Source organism: Chiloscyllium punctatum, chromosome 5 (genome assembly GCF_047496795.1).
Source record: "Chiloscyllium punctatum isolate Juve2018m chromosome 5, sChiPun1.3, whole genome shotgun sequence".
NCBI classification, from domain to species: domain Eukaryota; kingdom Metazoa; phylum Chordata; class Chondrichthyes; order Orectolobiformes; family Hemiscylliidae; genus Chiloscyllium; species Chiloscyllium punctatum.
In genome coordinates, this window is record NC_092743.1 from 46212632 (window position 1) to 46231940 (window position 19309).

At 45.0% G+C, this 19309-nt stretch overlaps 1 protein-coding gene across 2 annotated transcripts in view; it reads left to right on the top strand.

Moving 5' to 3' along the window:
- Positions 1-19309, top strand: part of rad54b (RAD54 homolog B) — a 209963-nt gene that overhangs the window by 952 nt on the left and 189702 nt on the right. The window lies entirely within an intron of this gene.

A 19309-nucleotide genomic window follows, 5' to 3' on the forward strand; every position in this document is an offset into this window, starting at 1 on the left:
CAATTTCTGCCTTGTCTCTAAGAGCACCGCTCCTTCAGGTAGCGAGTGGGGCAGGATCATAGGACACAGAATTTATGGCAGAGGATCAAAGTGTCATACACTTTGTGATGCGATGTATTGAATAAAGCTAGATTGTTCTTAAGTCTTTAGTCACTTAGAATGGGGTTGCAGGTTTCAGATCATGAATATGTAAATTTCAGAACTTCTTTCAAGTCACATTCCTGAGATAATTTAAGGTTTTATGTAAAAAAAAAGTGGCATCTCAGCTCAGACAATGCATTAAAGGTGTGAGGACCATTGGTCTTGCAGCAGACATGGAGGAATTCATCAGACGAATGAGACTCTGGGAATTCTTCCAAGATGTTGGCAATGAGCCCAATGAGACAGCCGATGAGCTGGAACAATCACCAGAGAGATCTGTAGTGGAGCAACCAAAGAGTGAGTCAATTTGGATCCATCCGGAGGGCTGATGCCCTGGGTTTGACATGTTTGCTCAAATTGTCAGGAAATGTGTAAATGCCAGATTCATCAGCTGCAATCACAAGGTACAGCAAAACATCATCTGAACGCAATGCGACACCATCCATGCTCTTGAGATCAATCACAACATTGTCATCAAACCAGCAGACAAAGAAGGTGCCATCGTCATTCAGAATAGAACAGACTACTGCAAGGAAGTATACCAACAACTGAACAACTAGGAACCAGTCAATTCAACCAAAGAACACGCCCATGAACTAAACAGATTGATCAAGACATTTGATCCAGTCTTTAAGGGTACCCAATGACTCTCATCTCAAGTGCTTCTCGTATAGGGGACTTCTGTTGCCTTCTGAAGATACACAAAGCCAAAACATCTGGTCATTCCGTCGTATCAGGCAACGGGGCCCTGTGTGAGATTCTCTCTTGGTTAGTCAAGGGTATAGAAAACACATTGTACACGGGACCCCCAGCTCCTGTTGTGACACGATAGATTTCTTACAGAAACGCAGCACCCACGGACCAGTTGAACCAGGAAGATTCCTTGTCGCAATGGATGTTTTGGCATTCTACACCAGTATCCCCTATGACAACAGCACTGCTGCAACAGCCTCAGCACTCGATACTAACAACTGCCAATCTCCAAGCACCATTCTACAACTTGTTTGCTTCATCCCCGATCACAACGTCTTCACCTTTGACAACAAGTTCTTCATCCAGACACATGGAACAGCCATGGGAACCAAATTTGCACCCCAATATGCTAACATTTTCATGCACGAGTTCAGACAAGACTTCCTTGCTGCACAGGGCCTCTAACCAATACAATGCACCAGATATATTGGCGCCATTTTCTTCCTCTGGAGACAACTACACAGTGATATCAACAAATTTAATACCATCATCAGACTTGCCATGGATTACTGTTTATTCTCATTCTTGGATATAAGCATCTCCATCAAGGATGGGCTGCTCAGTACTTCATGATGCTGCAAGTCCACGGATAACCTCGTGATGCTGCACTTCTCTAGCTTCCACTCTAAATATATTAAAACAGCCTTCCTCTACAGATAAGCTCTACGCATACACAGGATCTGCTCAGATGAGGAGGAACGCGGCAGTTGAGCATCTCCTCATAACAACAGGATACGATGCTCAACTCATCAATCACTAGTTCCCAAGTGCCACAGTGAGAAACCGTAATCTCCTCCTCAGGAGACAGACACTAGAGACGACCAGTAAGGTACCCTTTGTTGTCTAGTACGTCCTGGGAGCGGAGAAACTATGCAGCCTGCAACACATTATTGATGAGGACAAGCACCTCGCCAGGATCTTCCCTATACTTCCACTTCTCTCCATTAAACAACCGCCAAACCTTAGACAGACCATTGTTTGTAGCAAACTGCCCAGCCTTCAGGACAATATCGACCACAACATCATACATGTCATGTCATGGCAACCACTACAAGACATGTCAGAGTGTCAACACTGATGGTACTATTACATGTGGGGACGCCACCCACCACATGCACGACAGCTACTCATGTGACTCTGCCAATGTTGTCTATCTCATACGCTGCAGGCAAGGATGTCCTGAGGCATGGTACATTGGCAAGACCAAGCAGACGCTATGACAATGGATGAATGGACACCGTGCAGCAATCACCAGACAGGGATGTTCCCCCCCCCAGTTGGGGAACACTTCAGTGGTCAAGGACTTTCAGCCTTAGATCTTTGAGTGACCACCCTCCAAGGAGAAAGTGAGGACTGCAGATGCTGGAGATCAGAGCTGAAAAATGTGTTGCTGGAAAAGCACAGCAGGTCAGGCAGCATCAAAGGAGCAGGAGAATCGACGTTTTGGGCATAAGCCCTTCTTCAGGAATGAGGAGGGTGTGCTAAGCAGGCTAAGATAAAAGGTAGGGAGGAGGGACTTGGGGGAGGGGGGTATGTTGGGAATGCGATGGGTGGAAGGAGGTTAAGGTGAGGGTGATAGGCCGGAGAGGGGGTCGGGGCGGAGAGGTCGGGAAGAAGATGACCTGCAAACTTCTTCCCGACCTCTCCGCCCCCACCCCCTCTCTGCCTATCACCCTCACCTTAACCTCCTTCCACCTATCGCATTCCCAATGCCCCCCTCCTCCCCCAAGTCCCTCCTCTCTACCTTTTTATCTTAGCCTGCTTGGCACACCCTCCTCATTCCTGAAGACGGGCTTATGCCCGAAACGTTGATTGTCCTGCTCCTTTGATGCTGCCTGACCTGCTGTGCTTTTCCAGCAACACATTTTTCCGCTCTGACCACCCTCCAAGGTGGCTTTCAGGATATGTGACTGCAGAGTGGCTGAGCAGATGCTGATAGCCAAGTTCGGTACCCATGAAGATGGCCTGAACTGGCAACTCTAGTTCCTGTCACACTACAGGTAACCCCACTACATTATACATTTTATGCACAAACGCGCGCGCACACACACACGTCTATGGGATGCATTTGTATTTGCAGATATACTCTGTTTTGTTCAAAAAGCACACAATCTGTACACAGTCAGTCCATCTGACATTTTATTGAACCAATCTGACTCAATGGTTTGGAGGTGCCGGTATTGGACTGGGGTGTACAAAGTTAAACATCAAATGAGCTTTCTGAGCGCTGCTGATGAACCACCTGATGAAGGTGCAGTGCTCCGAAAGCTAGTGCTTCCAAGTAAATCTGTTGGACTATAACCTGGTGTTGTGTGATTTTTAACTTAAATCTGACCCAAGCTTGAGATACAGACAGACTCTAACCTAACACCTTTTATGCATTGTCTGAGCTGAGATGTCACTTATTTAAAATTAAAACTGAAGTTATCTCAGGAATATGACTTGAAAAAAATTCTGGGATTTACATATTAATGAAACGAAACCTGCAACCCCATCCTAAGTGACTAAAGACTTAACAGCAATCTAGGTTTGTTCAATACATCGCATCAGTTGTATGACACTTTGATCTTTTACTATAAATTCTATGTCCTATGATCCTGTCCCACTAGCTACCTGGTATTGAAACAGCGCTCCAAAAGCTTGTATTTCCAAAGAAACCAATTGTACTGTAACCTGGTGTGATTTTCAACTTTGTCCATCCAGGTCCAACACCTATACCTCCACATCTTGTCTCTAAAATTGAGGCTAGCTGTTCAGGAGAAGTGAGTGCCCTTATCAAGGTAGCATTTTGCTGAGAATGGCATCAAGGTGCTTAAGCTAAATTGAATTCAGTGACAATTCACTGGTTAAAGGTACACAAACACAAAGATTGTGGTTGTTGGAAAGCAATCATCCCCATGGGAGACTGGTTAGCAAGGTTAGATCTCATGGAATACAGGGAGAACTAGCCATTTGGATACAGAACTGGCTCAAAGGTAGAAGACAGAGGGTGGTAGTGGTGGGTTGTTTTTCAGACTGGAGGCCTGTGACCAGTGGAGTGCCATAAGGGTCGGTGCTGGGTCCTCTACGTTTTTTCATTTACATAAGTGATTTGGATGCGAGCATAAGCGGTACAGTTAGTAAGTTTGCAGATGACACCAAAATTGGAGGTGTAGTGGACAGTGAAGAGGGTTACCTCAGATTGCAACAGGATCTTGACCAGATGGGCCAATGGGCTGAGAAGTGACAGATGGAATTTAATTCAGGTAAGTGCAAAGTGCTGCAGTTTGGGAAAGCAAATCTTAGCAGGACTTAATGGTAAGGTCCCAGGGAGTGTTGCTGAACAAAGAGACCTTGGAGTGCAGGTTCATAGCTCCTTGAAAGTGGAGTCGCAGGTAGGTAGGATAGTGAAGAAGGCGTTTAGTATGCTTTCTTTTATTGGTCAGAGTATTGAGTACAGGATTTGGGAGGTCATCGGAAGGATGTTGTGAAACTTGAAAGGGTTCAGAAAAGACTTACAACGATGTTGCCAGGGTTGGAGGATTTGAGCTATAGGGAGAGGCTGAACAGGCTGGGGCTGTTTTCCCTGGAGCGTCGGAGGCTAAGGGTTGACCTGATAGAGGTTTACAAAATTATGAGGGGCATGGATAGGGTAAATAGGCAAAGTCTTTTCCCTGGGGTTAGGGAGTCCAGAACTAGAGGTTTAGGGTGAGAGGGGAAAGATATAAAAGAGACCTAAGGGGCAACGTTTTCACGCAGAGGGTGGTACGTATATGGAATGAGCTGCCAGAGGAAGTGGTGGAGGCCCGTACAATTGCAACATTTAAGAGGCATTTGGATGGGTATATGAGTATGAAGGGTTTGGAGGGATATGGGCCGGGTGCCCGGCAGGTGGGACAAGATGGGTTGGGATATCTGGTCAGCATGGAAGGATTGGACCGAAGGATCTGTTTCCATGCTGTACATCTCTATGACTGTATCTGAGTCTAAAGACATTGCTGCAGTAGTTTCTTTGGGTAGTGTCCAAGGTCAACTCAGCTGTGTCACCAACAACCTTACAGTCACATCTTGAGCTAATAAAAGTCACAAAATTTAACAAAGTTTTAGTGAAGGTCTTTTACTGCTGCTACATGTACTATTTGACCTTGGACTTGCCAGTGCCGGTATAAATGTTTCTTAGTTTTTCGTTCAAGTACCCAGTATGTAACCAATTGCATTTCTGAGTTTATCACACTCAAACATCAGTTCAAAATGTATGATGTTCAGCACCATCGAGACAGGTACTGAAGCACTCTGTGCTCGTATGCAGCACGAGCATGGAAATGTTCAGGCTTGGGCTGATAACTCCCTCTCTCACCTCCCTCCCCTTCCTGCACCTCTCCATCTCCATTAATGACGACCGACTTGACACTAACATTTTTTACAAACCCACCGACTCCCACAGCTACCTGGATTACAATTCTTCCCAACCTACCTCCTGTAAAAATGCCATCCTGTATTCCCAATTCCTCCGCCTCTGCCGTATCTGCTCCCAGGAGGACCAGTTCCACCACAGAACACACCAGATGGCCTCCTTCTTCAGAGATTGCAATTTCCCTTCCCATGTGGTTAAAGATGCCCTCCACTGCATCTCGTCCACATCCTGCCCCTCCACCCTCAAACCCCACCCCTCCAACCGTAACAAGGACCGAACTCCCCCCGGTACTCCCCTTCCACTCTATCACCCTTCGCATAAAACACATCATCCGAAGACATTTCCGCCGCCTCCAAACGGACCTCACCACCATAGATATATTTCCTTCCCCACCCATTTTCCACTTTCCGCAAAGACTGTTCCCTCTGTGACTACCTGGTCCGGTCCATGCCCCCCAACAACCCATCCTCCCTTCCTGGCACCCTCCCCTGCCACCGCAGGAATTGCAAAACCTGTGCCCACACCTCCTCCCTCACCTCCATCCAAGGCCCCAAAGGAGCCTTCCACATCCATCAAAGTTTTACCTGCACATCCACCAATATCATTTATTGTATCCATTGCTCCCGATGCAGTCTCCTTTATATTGGGGAGGCTGGACGCCCCCTACCAGAGCGACTTAGGGAACATCTCTGGGATACCCACACCAATCAACCTCACCGCCCTGTGGTCCAACATTTCAACTCCCCCTCTCACTCTGCCGAGGACATGGCGGTCCTGGGCCTCCTCCACTGCCGCTCCCTCACCACCCGATGCCTGGAGGAAGAAGTCCTCACCTTCCTCCTCGGAACACTTCAACCCCATGGCATTGTGGTTGTAGATTTCACCAGTTTCCTCATTTCCCCTTCCCCCACCTCACCCCAGCTCCAACCTTCCAGCTCAGCACCGCCCTCATGACCTGTACTACCTGCCTATCTTCCTTCCCATCTATCCACTCCACCCTCCTTTCTGACCTATCACCTTCATCTCCACCCCCATTCACCTCATTGTACTCTTTGCTACCTTCCCCCACCCTCCTCCCTGACCTATCACCTCCATCCCCACCCCCACTCACCTATTGTACTCTAAGCTACTTGCTTCCCACCCCCACCCCCACCCCCACCCCCCCTCTCATTTATCTTTCCACTCTGCAGGCACCCTGCCTCTATTCGTGATGAAGGGCTTTTGCCCAAAGCATTGATTTTCCTGCTCCTCGGTTGCTGCCTGACCTGCTGTACTTTTCCAGCACCACTCTAATCTAGACTCTGGTTTCCAGCATCTGCAGGCCTTGATTTTACCTTGGGCTGATATGTGGCACAAATGTTACTTGCCACTTAAGTCGTAAATGATGATTTATCTCCAGCAAATTAGACAATCTTCCCTTGACATTTTAATGATGTTACCATCGTTAAATTTGCCATCTCCATCATCACCCAGGTTACTAGGGAGCAGAAATCTAACTTTAAATATTGTGGCTGCAAAGGCAGGTCAGGGGCTGGAAATGCTGTGGTGAATGACGCCTGCCTCTCCAAAATGTAACCATTATCTACAATTCACAAGTCAGGAGTATGTCAGAATGTCCTTCACTTACTTTGAGTGCAGATCCCGTGACATTCAAAAATTAACAACACCCAAAACACAAGAGGATGTCTAATCAACACCTCTTCCACTACTATAATGATTCACTGTGTCTACACTGGTGCATAGTGGCAGCAGTGTACGCTACATACAAGAAGGTCTACCGTAACTAATCTAGGTTCCTGTAACACCATTTTCCAAATTGGAAACTTCTTCCATTGAGCATACTTGAGAACGTCATCACAGAACTTTTTCTTTGAGTTCATATGGTTCTGACTTGGGACTCAATTTCCCTTCCACCAATTCCTTTGAAACAGTGCTATGATGTACCTGCATGAGATGGAGCACTGTCTTTTTATTATTCTTTCATATCATATTAGTGTTGCAGGCTAGGCCAGCATTTATTACCCATGTGTAATTACCCTTGAGAAAGTGGGAGTGAGCTGCCTTCTTGAATCACTGTAGTCCATTTTGGGTAGGTACAACCACAATACTGTTAGGAAGTGAGTTTTGGAATCTTTATGCAGCCACATTGAAGGAATGATGTTATGTTTTTGGATGACGAATGTCTTGGAGGGAAACTTGCAGGTGGTGGTGTTCCCATGTATCTGCTGTCCTTGGTTTCTAGGTGGTACTGACCTTTGGCATGGAAGATGCTGTCTACAAGGCCTTGGTGAGTTTTTGCAGTGCATCTTGTACTACTGAACATTAGTGGTGGAGAGGGTGAATTTTTGTAGATGATGTGCCAATCGAGCAGTCTACTTTATCCTGGATGGAATTAGGCTTCCTGAGTTTTGTTGGATTTGCACCTATCTGGACAAGTGATCACACTGATTTGCACCTTGTGGATACAATTTGGGGAGGCAGGAGGTATTACTCACTGCAGATTTCCTAGCTTCTAATCCTCTTGGTGGCCAGTGTTCTTTGGTAAAAGCAGTTCAGTATCTGGTCGATGCTAATCCTCAGAATGTTGTTTGTGGGTTATTCAGTGATGATAATGCCATTTAATGTCCAGGGGTGATAGTTAGATTCTTGCTGGAATGCATATTGCTTGGCATTTGTGTAGCACATATGTTACTTGTCACTTATCCTTTTGCATTTGGTCTAGGACTACTTCAGTATCAAAGGAGTTGTAAATTATGCTGAACATTATGCAGTCATCAGCAAGCATTCATGCTGCTGATCTAATGATGGAGAGAAGGACATTAGTGAAGCAGCTGAAGGTGGTTGGACCTAGCTTACGACTCTGATGAACCTCTGCAGAGATATCCTGGAACTGAGATGACTGACCTCCAATAACCTCAACCGTCTTCCTTTCTGCCAAGTACGACTTCAACCAGCAAAGAGATTTTTCCGTAATTTTCATTGACTCCATTTTTGCTATTGGTCCTTAATGCTACACATGGTCAAATCCTGCCTTGATGTCAAGGGCACTCACTCTCACCCCGTGTCTTAAATTCACCTTTTATTTCCATGTTTAAATGAAGGCTAGATTGCGATCAAGAGCAATGTCTCTTTTAAGCTGTACACAGTCGCTTTGATGTTCTGTGCAAGGTGGTTGGTGTCAGCACATCAATTGTAGTGTTGACTCCTGGTTTCAGAAGTTGCTGCCATGCATGGGCTTTGGAAGCCTGTGCAGCTGTTAAGTATATTGGAGGGAACACTAATATATAAGAGTTAAATGGCTCTAGGGAACCCAAATTGAGTATCCGGGAGCAGGCTTCATAGCACACTCTTTCCAGCACTTTACTGGTGCTTGAGAGATAGTGAGGACTGCAGCTGCTGGGGAGTCAAGAGTAGATAGAGTGTGGTGCTGGAAAAAGCACAGCAGATCAGGCAATCACTGAGGAACAGGAGAGTCAATGTTTTGGGCAGGACCCTTCATCAGGACTGGGGAGGGGGCAGGGGGCTGAGGAATAAATGGGGGTGGGGCTGGAGGAAAAGTAGGTGGATTTTGACTGAGAGTAGACTGATGGGGTGGTAATTGCTGGGTTAGAGTTGTCCTGCTCTTTATGGACAGGACATACCTGGGCAATTATCCACATTTTTTGTAGGTGCCAATTTTGTAGCTGACAGAGGCGAGGGACATGTCAAGTTCTGGAGTCTAAGTCTTCAGTATTGTTGCTGGTTTGTGGTCAGGGCTGTGGGCTATTCAAATAACAAATGAAATTGGTGAGTGGTGTAAATAACCTTTTCATTCAGTAACAGCAATAGCAGTTTGAGGTGGCGATGGAATCCCCAAAGCTAGTGATTCCAAATAAACCTGTTGGACTATAAGCTGGTTTAAGTGATTTTTAACTTTACACCCTAGTCGAACATTGGCACCTCCAAATCACGACAGTTCTTACAGTAGCTTCTGTCCTTACATATATTAAAAATCTATCACTATGGTGTTACATTGTTTTAACATTGTTTTATTTATTGTACACAAAATTTTGAACGCAGGAGATTGTTTGAACTTTTGCTAAGTGTTGCCTGCTACTCCAGACAGGATTAAGAACGTCTGTTTGCATACTTAAGATGTGTTCGTCTTTTAAGTTATCTTTTAAGTTAGTAAATGTAAGTAAAAGTACGAGAATTATATGCTATAAATACGTTAGAAATTATACATGTACATAATAAAAGAACAAAAGACAGGTCCAGGCAGTGGGCCGTGGAGAGGGTCATTAGGGCCGATTGCCTGTCCCTCTTCTGCGGTATGTCAGAGCCTGGGAGTCTCAGGAGAAGGAGCATGCGGTGTCCACCAACACCCTTGAGCTGTTCAGGGAGAGATGGGCCTCGCAGGGAGTGGAGTGTATTACTTCCCCCTCCAACTCTATTTTGATTTAATTCCTGCCCTCCCCTTCACTGTACGATCATGCAGAATTGCCTTTTGATGAGAAGGGAACTGCTTGTCATTAGCTACTTGGGTGTTTCCTTTCTTCCTGGTGGTGGGCATTGAATAAAAATTTGTGCACCTTGTGTCTTTCACTGTGTCTCACACCTGCACACACACAATTTGGGTGCTGGGGAAAAATAAGCGCTACTGCAGTTAGGCAGTAGTGTGGGGGGGGGGGTTTAAAAAAAGGGCAAAAGATATTAACCTGATTACCAAAGATGGGTTGCAGGATTTGTTTACTACTTGCTGGTGTGAGTTTCATTCATGCAATTTCACAGAAGCGTTGTTTTGATAGTAAAGGGGATAGCGGCCCTGTTTTGAAATATTTAACAAGTTGGGGAAACTGTTTGATGTTCTGTAACCTATGTAGGTCCTGAGGAACGGTTGATAAGGGCTGATTTTTATTATAATAATATTTCCAATGTTTTGGTTGAGTCGTAGAGACGCAATGTCGGGAGGGTATTGTTTTGAATATATAACTACATTGACACTTCTTCAGAGGTAGCTTTTGATGTGGAAATAGGCCTAAACACTGCTCGCAGTATTGGCTGATAAACATTGAAGTTATGAAAAAGCAGTACAGTAATGGGTTGAAAGGAGTGTTTTAATTTAGTCTATCTTGTAATTGTAAAATATACTACAAAACCTGGTTTTATGAATGAATTAAATGTATTATAGTAAACAACAGGTTGGTAAAGGGTTATGAATGAATGAATGGGAATGCGGTATTAATGAATACAGCGAGCTGGAAACTGAGATAGTAAAGATACATATAACACAATATCTCACTTGGCCCATGACCTTTGTATCCAGTGTCTCCAGCCCTTTCTTGATATCATATGGAGTGAACTGAATTGGCTTAAGACTGGCATCTGAGATGCTGGAGATTTCCCACTACTTCTTTTTCAGTGCGTAGATCTCTGAGGTCCATGCATGGTAGTGACTTCTGAAATCTGAAGCTAATGCGTTGGCAAATGATTGATTTATGGATCTTCCCAGCCATTGTTTGCTACCTGTGGAGTAGGCCAAGATGGATCATCCACTTGACCCTTTTGGCTGAACATTGTTGGAAATGCTTCAGCCTTACCTTTTGCACTGTGTTTGGTTTCCCCATTATTGAGGATGGAGATATTTGTGGAGCTACCTACTCCAGTGAGTTATTCAATTATTCACCACCGTTCATGAATGGATATGGGATGACTGCTGAGCTTAGATCTGATCCATTGGTGTGGAAGCCCTTAGCTCTGTCTGTCATTCGTTGTTTATGTTGTTTGGCATATTAAATAGCCATGTATTGTAGCTTCACTGGGTTGACACCTCATTTTTAGATGTGCCTGATCCTGTTCCTGACATGCCTTCCTGCACGCACGATTGAACCAGGGTTTATCTCCTGGCTTAATAGTGATGGTAGAGTGGGTGATATGCCATGTCAGGGGGTTGCAGATTGTGCTGGAGTACAAATCCACTACTGATGGCTCAATGCTCCTCATGGATGTCTAGTACTGAGCTGTTAAATCTGTTTGAATCCTAAGCCATGTATCATGGTGTTAGTACTAATCAACACAATGTTGATATCCTTAATGTGAAGAAGGCATGTCACCTCCACAAGGACTGTATTGTGGATGCCGTTACAAATTCTGTCATGGACAGATACATCTGTGGCAGACAGATTGGTGAGGATGAGATCAAATATATTTTTCCTTCATGATTCTCTTAAAATGTGCTGCAAACCAGTTAAGCAGCAAAGCCTTTAGAGCTGACCAGCTTGGTCAGTTATGGTGTTGATGAGCCACTCTTGGTGATGAATGTTGAACTCCCCACCCAAAGTACATTTTGTGCCCTTGCTGCCTTCCTCCAAGTGGTGTTAAAAATGGAGGAGTGTTGATTTATCAGCTGACATGGGGTGGTATGTGGTAATCAGGAGAGTCCCTTGTCCATGTTTGACCTGTTAACATAAGACTTTATGGTGTCTGGGATCAACCCACTCACAGCACAGGGCAACTCATTGAGTGACAATGCTATTCAGCCATCACTTCCCAGATCAATCATGATCTTCAAGAATATCAAAGCAGATAATTGAACTTCTATTCCTATTTCTTGTGTTCTTATGAACTTTGGTACCTATCCACTGACCCCGTCCATTTCCCTGGCAACTGCCTGAGAATGAACCAGACTGTTCACACCCTCTTAGTCCTGAATAGCTTCCAACTACATATGCATGTAGAAATGCATAGAATATTACAGTGCAGTATAGGCCCATCAGCCCTCAATGTTGCGCCGACCTGTAGAACCAACCTGAAGCCCAAAGTCTCCTACACTATTCCATTTTCATCCATTCGTTTATCCAATGACCATTTAAATGCCCTTAAAGTTTGTGAGTCTACTACTGTTGCAGGCAGGGCATTCCACGCCCCTACTACTCTGAGTAAAAAAAATCAACTCTGACATCTGTCCTATGTCTATCACCCCTCAATTTAAAGCTGTGTTCCCTTGTGTAAGCCTTCACCATCTGAGGAAAAAGGCTCTCACTGTTCACCCTGTCTAACCCTCTGATTATCTTATATGTCTCAATTAAGTTACCTCTCAACCTTCATCTCTCTAATGAAAATAGCCTCAGTCCCTCGGCCTTTCCTCATAAGACCTTCCCTCCATACCAGGCAACATCCTAGTAAATTTGCCATTTGCCGAGTGTTGCGAGGAAGGAGCAAAGTACTGCTGGGAAGGTGAGTAAAAGTGTTTAAAACAGTTACTTCATGCGTCAGGGCCTCGATTTGCCAAGAGGAATGAGGGAGGAGCAAAGCTCTGCTGGGAAGGTTTTAAGTGGGTGAGATCTAAACCCGAAACTCTGCACCATAGTGTCTCCTTTCCACCCACCTCCTGTAACCTTAGAAAGAGTCTGTAAACTCAGTAAGTTTTCAGGTTTCTCTTTTTTTCTTCTTCTCTTCCTTTGTTTATTCCTGTGTGGGCTTTCAATGTAGCAGGATATGGATGTTAGGGCAGTTGCATGTTCCTCCTGATGAATGTGGCAGGTGAGAGACACTTCACATGTCTCTGCCGACTACATCTGCGAGAAGTGCACCCAACTCCAGCTCCTCGGAAACCGAGTTAGGGAACTGGAACTGGAGCTGGAGCTGGAGCTGGATGAACTATGGATCATCCGGGAGGCTGAGGGGGAAATTGAGAGGATGTACAGGGAAGTGGTCACTCCCCAGACACAGAATAAGGACAGCTGGGTTACTGTCAGGGAGAGGAAAGGGAACTGATGGTCAGAGCAGGGATCCCCTGTGGCTGTTCCCCTCAGCAATAAGTATACCATTTTGGATACTGCTGGTGTGGACAGCCTACCAGGGGAAAGCCATAGTTGTCAGGTCTCTGGCACTGAGCTTGGCACTGTGGCTCAGAAGGGAAGGGGGAAAATAAAAAAGCGCTAGTGGAAAGGGACTCAATAGTTAGACGGATTGACAGATTTTGTGGTCAGGAATGGGACTCCTGGAAGGTGCCGGGATGTCACCGATCGTGTTTACAGGATTCTGAAAGGGGAGGATGAGCAGCAGAAATCGTGGTACATATTGGCACCAACGATATAGCCAGGAATGGGATTGAGGATCTGAAAATTGACTACAGAGAGTAAGGTTGGAAGCAGAAGAACAGGACGAGTAGAGTAGTGATCTCAGGTTTGCTACCGGTGCCACGAGATAGTGAGATGAGGAGCAGTCAGCGAATGCAGCTTAACATGTAGCTGCGAGGCTGGTGCAGGAGGAAGGGCTTCGGATATCAAGACCATTGGGATACCTTCTGGGGAAGGTGGGACCTGTACATGAAGGACGGATTGCACCTGAATTGGAGGGGCACAGATGTCCTGGGTGGGAGATTTGCTCATGTGATTCGGGAGGGTTTAAACTAGTTTGGCAGGGAATTGGGAATCAGACCCACCTGTCTGAAAGGGGGACATTTGCAGATGGGGCAGAGACAGGATGTATTGAATCTACTGGGAAGGATTCTCACACGGTGAAACAAAGGAATTGGTTAAAGTGTGTCTGCTTTAACGCAAGGAGTGTCCAAAATAAGAGTGACAAACTTAAAGCATAGATCAGTACTTGGGGCTACGAGGTTGTGGCCATAACTGAGACATGGGTTTCACTGGGGCAGAAATAGTTGCTTGATGTTCCAGGGTGTAGAACATTTAGAAAGAACAGGGAGGGTGGAAAGAGGAGGGGGTGTAGCATTGCTAATCGGAGAGTGCATCACGGCTACAGAAACGAAGGTTGTTGAGGAAGGTTTGACTACTGAGTTAGTATGAGTGGAAGTTAGGAACAACAAGGGAACAGCCACCGCATTAGGGGTTTTCTACAGACCACCGAATAGCAGTAGAGAGATTGAAGAACTCATAGGCAGGCAGATTCTGGAAAAATGCAGAAGTAGCAGGGTTGTTATGGGTGATTTTAACTTTCCCAATATCGACTGGTACCTCCTAAGTACAGATGGTTTGGATGGAGTTGTTTTAGTTAGGTATGTTAAGGAGGGTTTCCTTACTCAGTATGTAGACAGACCGATGAGGGGAGAGGCCATTTTGTATTGGTGCTCAGCAATGAGCCAGGATAGGTGTCAGATCTCGCGGTGAGAGAACACTTTGGTGACAGTGATCACAAATGCCTCACATTTACCATAGTCTTGGAGAGGGAAAGGAACAGTTACGGAGGTAAGATATTTAATTGGGGAAACGGAAATTATGAAGCTATCAGACAGGAGTTAGGAAGTACAGACTGGAAGCAATTGTTCCACAGAAAAGGCACAGCAGACATGTGGAGACTATTTAAGGAGCAGTTGTTGCGAGTGATGCATGAATTTGTTCCTCTGAGAAAGGTAAGAAGGGGTAGGATCAAGGAACTTTGGATGACGAGAACAGAGGAGCTTCTCGTCAAAACAAAGAAGGCAGCTTATGTAAGGTGGAGGATGCAAGGATCTAGCACAGCTTTAGAGGATTACAGGCTTGCTAGAAGGCAGCTCAGAAATGGACTGAGAAGAGCCAGGAGGGGGCACGAAAAAGGCTTGGTAAGGATTAGGGAGAACCCAAAGGCATTTCACTCATACGTGAGGAATAAGAGAATGATCATGGAGAAGGTAGGGCCAATCAGGGACAGCGGAGGGAACTTGTGCGTGGAGTCTGGGCAGATAGAAGAAGCCCTAAATGAGTTTTTTGCTTCAGTTTTCACCAAGGAAAGTGACAGTGTTGTGAATGAAAACTTTGAGGAGCTGGGATACAGTCTTGACCAGATCAAGATTGATGAAGTTGATATGTGGAAACTTTTGGAAAACATTAAGATTGATGAGTCCTCAGGGTCAGACCAGATTTATCCCAGGCTGCTTCGGGAAGCGAGAAAGGAGGTTGCTAAGCCACTGGCGAGGATATTTGCCTCCTCACTCTCCACTGGAGTCATACCAGAGGATTGGAAGGAGGCGAATGTTTTTTCTCGTTTCAAGAGTGGTAATAGGGAAATCTCTGACAATTACAGACCAGTCAGTCTTGCGTCTGTGGTCAGCAAAGTTTTGGAAAGAATTCTGAGGGATAGGATTTATGACAATTTGGCAAAGCACAGTGTGATTAAAGGCAGTCAGCATGGCTTTGTGAGGGGCAGGTCATGCCTCAGAAATCTTATTGAGTTCTTTGAGGAGGTGTTAAGACTGGTTGACGAAGGTTGAGCAGTGGATGTGGTGTATGTAGACTACTTCAAAGCATTTGATAAGGTTTCCCATGGTAGGCTCATTCATAAAGTCAGGAAGTATGGGATACAGGGAGATTTGGCTACCTGGATTCAGAATTGGCTGACTGACAGAAGGTGGAGAGTGGTTGTAGATGGAAAGTATTCTGCCTGGAGGTCACTGTTGAGTTGGGGTCCTGCAGGGCTCTGTTCTTGGGCCTCTGCTCTTTGTAGTTTTTATAAATGACTTGGATGAGGAGTTTTGAGGGGTGGGTTAGTAACTTTGCAGATGACACAAAGGTTGAAAGTGTCGTTGATCGTATCGAGGGCGATTGCAGGCTGCAATGCGACATAGACAGGATGCAGAGCTGGGCTGAGAAATGGCAGATGGAATTCACCTTGGATAAATGTGAAGGTCAAACTCAAATGCTGAATATAGGATTAAAGACAGGATTCTTGGCAGTGTGGAGGAACAGAGGGATCTGGGTATTCAAGTACATAATACCCTCAAAGTTGCCACCCAAGTGGATAGGGTTATTAAGAAAGCATATGGTGTTTTGGCTTTCATTAACGGGGGGATCGAGTTTAAGAGCTGCAAGGTTTTGCTACAGCTCTACAAGTCCCTGGTGAGACCACACTTGAAATATTGTGTCCAGTTCTGGTCGTCTTACTATAGGAAAGATACAGAGGCTTTGGACAGAATGCGAAGAAGCTTCACCAGGGTGCTGCCGGGACTGGAGGGCTTGCCTTATGAAGAAAGGTTGAATAAGCTCGGACTTTTCCCTCTGGAGAGAAGGAGGAAGAGAGGAGACCTGATCGAGGTATACAAGATAATGAGTGGAATAGATCGAGTCAATAGCCAGAGATTTTTCCCCAGGGTAGGATTGACTGGTACGAGGAGTCATAGTTGAAGATATTAGGAGGAAGGTATAAAGGAGACGTCAGAGGTAGGTTCTTTACGCAGTGAGTTGTGAATGCATGGAATGTGTTGCCAGCGGTGGTAGTGGAAGCAGAGTTATTAGGGACATTTGAGCGACTGCTGGACATGCACATGGATAACAGTGAGTTGAGGGGTGCTTAGGTTAAGTTATTATATTTTACATTATAATTAATCCTCGGCACAACATCGTGGGCCAAAGGGCCTGTTCTGTGCTGTACTTTTCTATGTTCTAACTCTCCTCGGAACCTCAGAATAGCACACACATGCGTGCAACCACACAAGCAGCGTTTCGACAAGTTCCCATTCTGCCCTATACAGGAATGTTGGAGAGATTATCTGGGGAAGGGGGGGTTTAGGGTACACCCATGTCTGGAACTCCAGGGAAAGTGTGGGGAGAGAGAGAGAGCACGGGAGGTCAGTCATATAGAGGCAGTGTTTCGATTCCCATCGATGTTCAGGACTGCTCTTGGCAGCATTTCAGTAAGCTTCATTCACTTTTAATCATTGTAAACAAAAGACACGGTCGGTGTTGGTAACACCTTTTTGTTGTAATGTTTCTACTGGGACCTTGAGATCTTCGGATAATCTGAAATTCGTGTAATTGATATTTGGATAATCGAGGTTCCTCTGTACAGGGACACCGAGATCTCTGCTCTTCTACACCACCAAGAATTGTACCATTAGCCCAGTACTCTTTATTCCTGTTGTTCCTTCACACTTTTCCACATTAAACTCTATTTACCAGCTCTATTGTTTACCTATGTCCCGCTGTAACCAGCAACATCCTTCAGTACTATCCACAACTCCACCGACCTTAGTGTTATCCACAAATTTACTAACCCATCCTCATTCAGGTCATTTATAAAAATGACAAACAGCAGTGGCCCTAAAACAGACGCTTGCGGTACACCAGTAACGACACCTCCCATCAACCACCATGCTCTGTCTTCTCTCAGCTAGCCAATTTCTTATCCAAACCGCTAAAACACCCTCAATCCCATGCCTTTGTATTTTGTGCAATAACCTACCATGGGAAACCTTATCAAACACCTTCCTGAAATCCATATACACCACATCAACTGCTTGACTCTCATCCACCTGTTTGGTCATCCTCTCAAAGAATAATCAAAATTTGAGGCACAACCTACTCTTCACAAAACTGTGTTGACTATCCCTAATCAACTTATTCCTTTCTAGATTATTATAAATCCTATCTCTTGTAACCTTTTCCAGCACTTTACCCATAACTGAAGTAAGGCTCACTGGTCTGTAATTACCAGGGTTGTCTCTACTCCACTTCTTGAAAAAGGGGAAATCTTTGCTATCCTGCAGTCTTCTGGCACTATTCCTGTAGACAATGACAACTTAAAGATCAAAGCCAAAGGCTCTGGAATCTCCTCCCTGGACCCCCAGAGAATCCTAGGATAAATCCCATCCGGCCCAGGGGACTTATCTATATTCACACTTTCAAGAATTGCTTACACCTCCTTGTGAACCTCAATCCCATCTAGTCTAGTTGTCTGTATCTCATTATTCTCCTCTCCTGTCATTTTCCAGTGTGAATACTAACGAAAAATATTAATTTAGCGCTTCTCCTATCTCCTTGGACTTCATGTACAGCTTCCTACTACTGTCCTTGATTGGCCCTAATCTTACTTTAGTTATTCTTTTATTCCTGACATAGCTATAGAAAGCCTTAGGGCTTTCCTTGATCCTATTTGCCAACAACTTCTCAGGTCCCCTCCTGGCTCCTCTTAGTTCTCTCTTTAGTTCCTTCCTGGCTAACTTGTAACTCTCTAGTGCCCTAACTGCTCCTTCATGTTTCATCCTAACATAAGCCTTCTTTTTCCTCTTGACAAGAAGTTCAACTTCTTTTGTAAACAGCTGCTCCCTCACTCGACCACTTTCTCCTTGCCTGACAGGTACATACATAACAAGGACACTTCCTTGAATAAACTCCACATTTCAATTGTCCCCATCCTCTGCAGTTTCCTTCCCCAACCTATACATCCTAAATCTTGCCTAATCGCATCATAATTGCCTTTCCCCCAGCTCTAACTCCTGCCCTGAGGTATATATCTATCCCTTTCCATCGCTAAAGTAAACATAACTGAATTGTGGTCACTATCACCAAAGTGCTCACCTGCCTCCAAATCTAACACCTGGGTGGATTCATTACTCAGTACCAAATCCAATGTGGCTTGCCTCTTGTTGGCCTGTCTACATACTGTGTCAGGAAACCCTCCTGCACACATTGGACAAAAACTGACCTATCTAAAGTACTCGTACTATAGTAGTTCCAATCAATATTTGGAAAGTTCAAGTCCCCCATAGTAACTACCCTCTGATTCTTGCTCCTTTCCAGAATCATCTTTGCTCGACATCTCAAGCAATTTGGAGGCCTACAGAAAACTCCCAATAGGGTTGCCTCTCCTTTCCTGTTTCTAACTTCAGCCCACACTACCTCAGTTAATGAGTCCTCAAAGACCTTTCTGCCACCGTCATACTGTCCTTGACAAACAATGCCATACCTTGCCCCTTTTACCATCTTCTCTGTTCTTACTGAAGCAGCTAAATCCTGGAACCTGCATCAACATTTCTGCCCCTGCTCTATCCATGTTTCCGAAATGGTCACAACATCGAAGTCAAATACTGCCTATTTCCACCTCATTATCTAGTTTTTCAGCTTATTTTCAAAAATCTTTTCATCAATGTCTTTGTTATCTGCAGACTTGAGTTGAATGTACCCCTATCTTTCAATTTTCAGAAACTTAATTTCGTTCCAAGTTCTGCTTGCTGCCCAAGTTCGTAAATCACACCAAATCCCATGAATCCGTCAACTGTCTGCTTGCTGCCTGCCTGTGTTGACCTCTCACGATATCTCCCTTTTA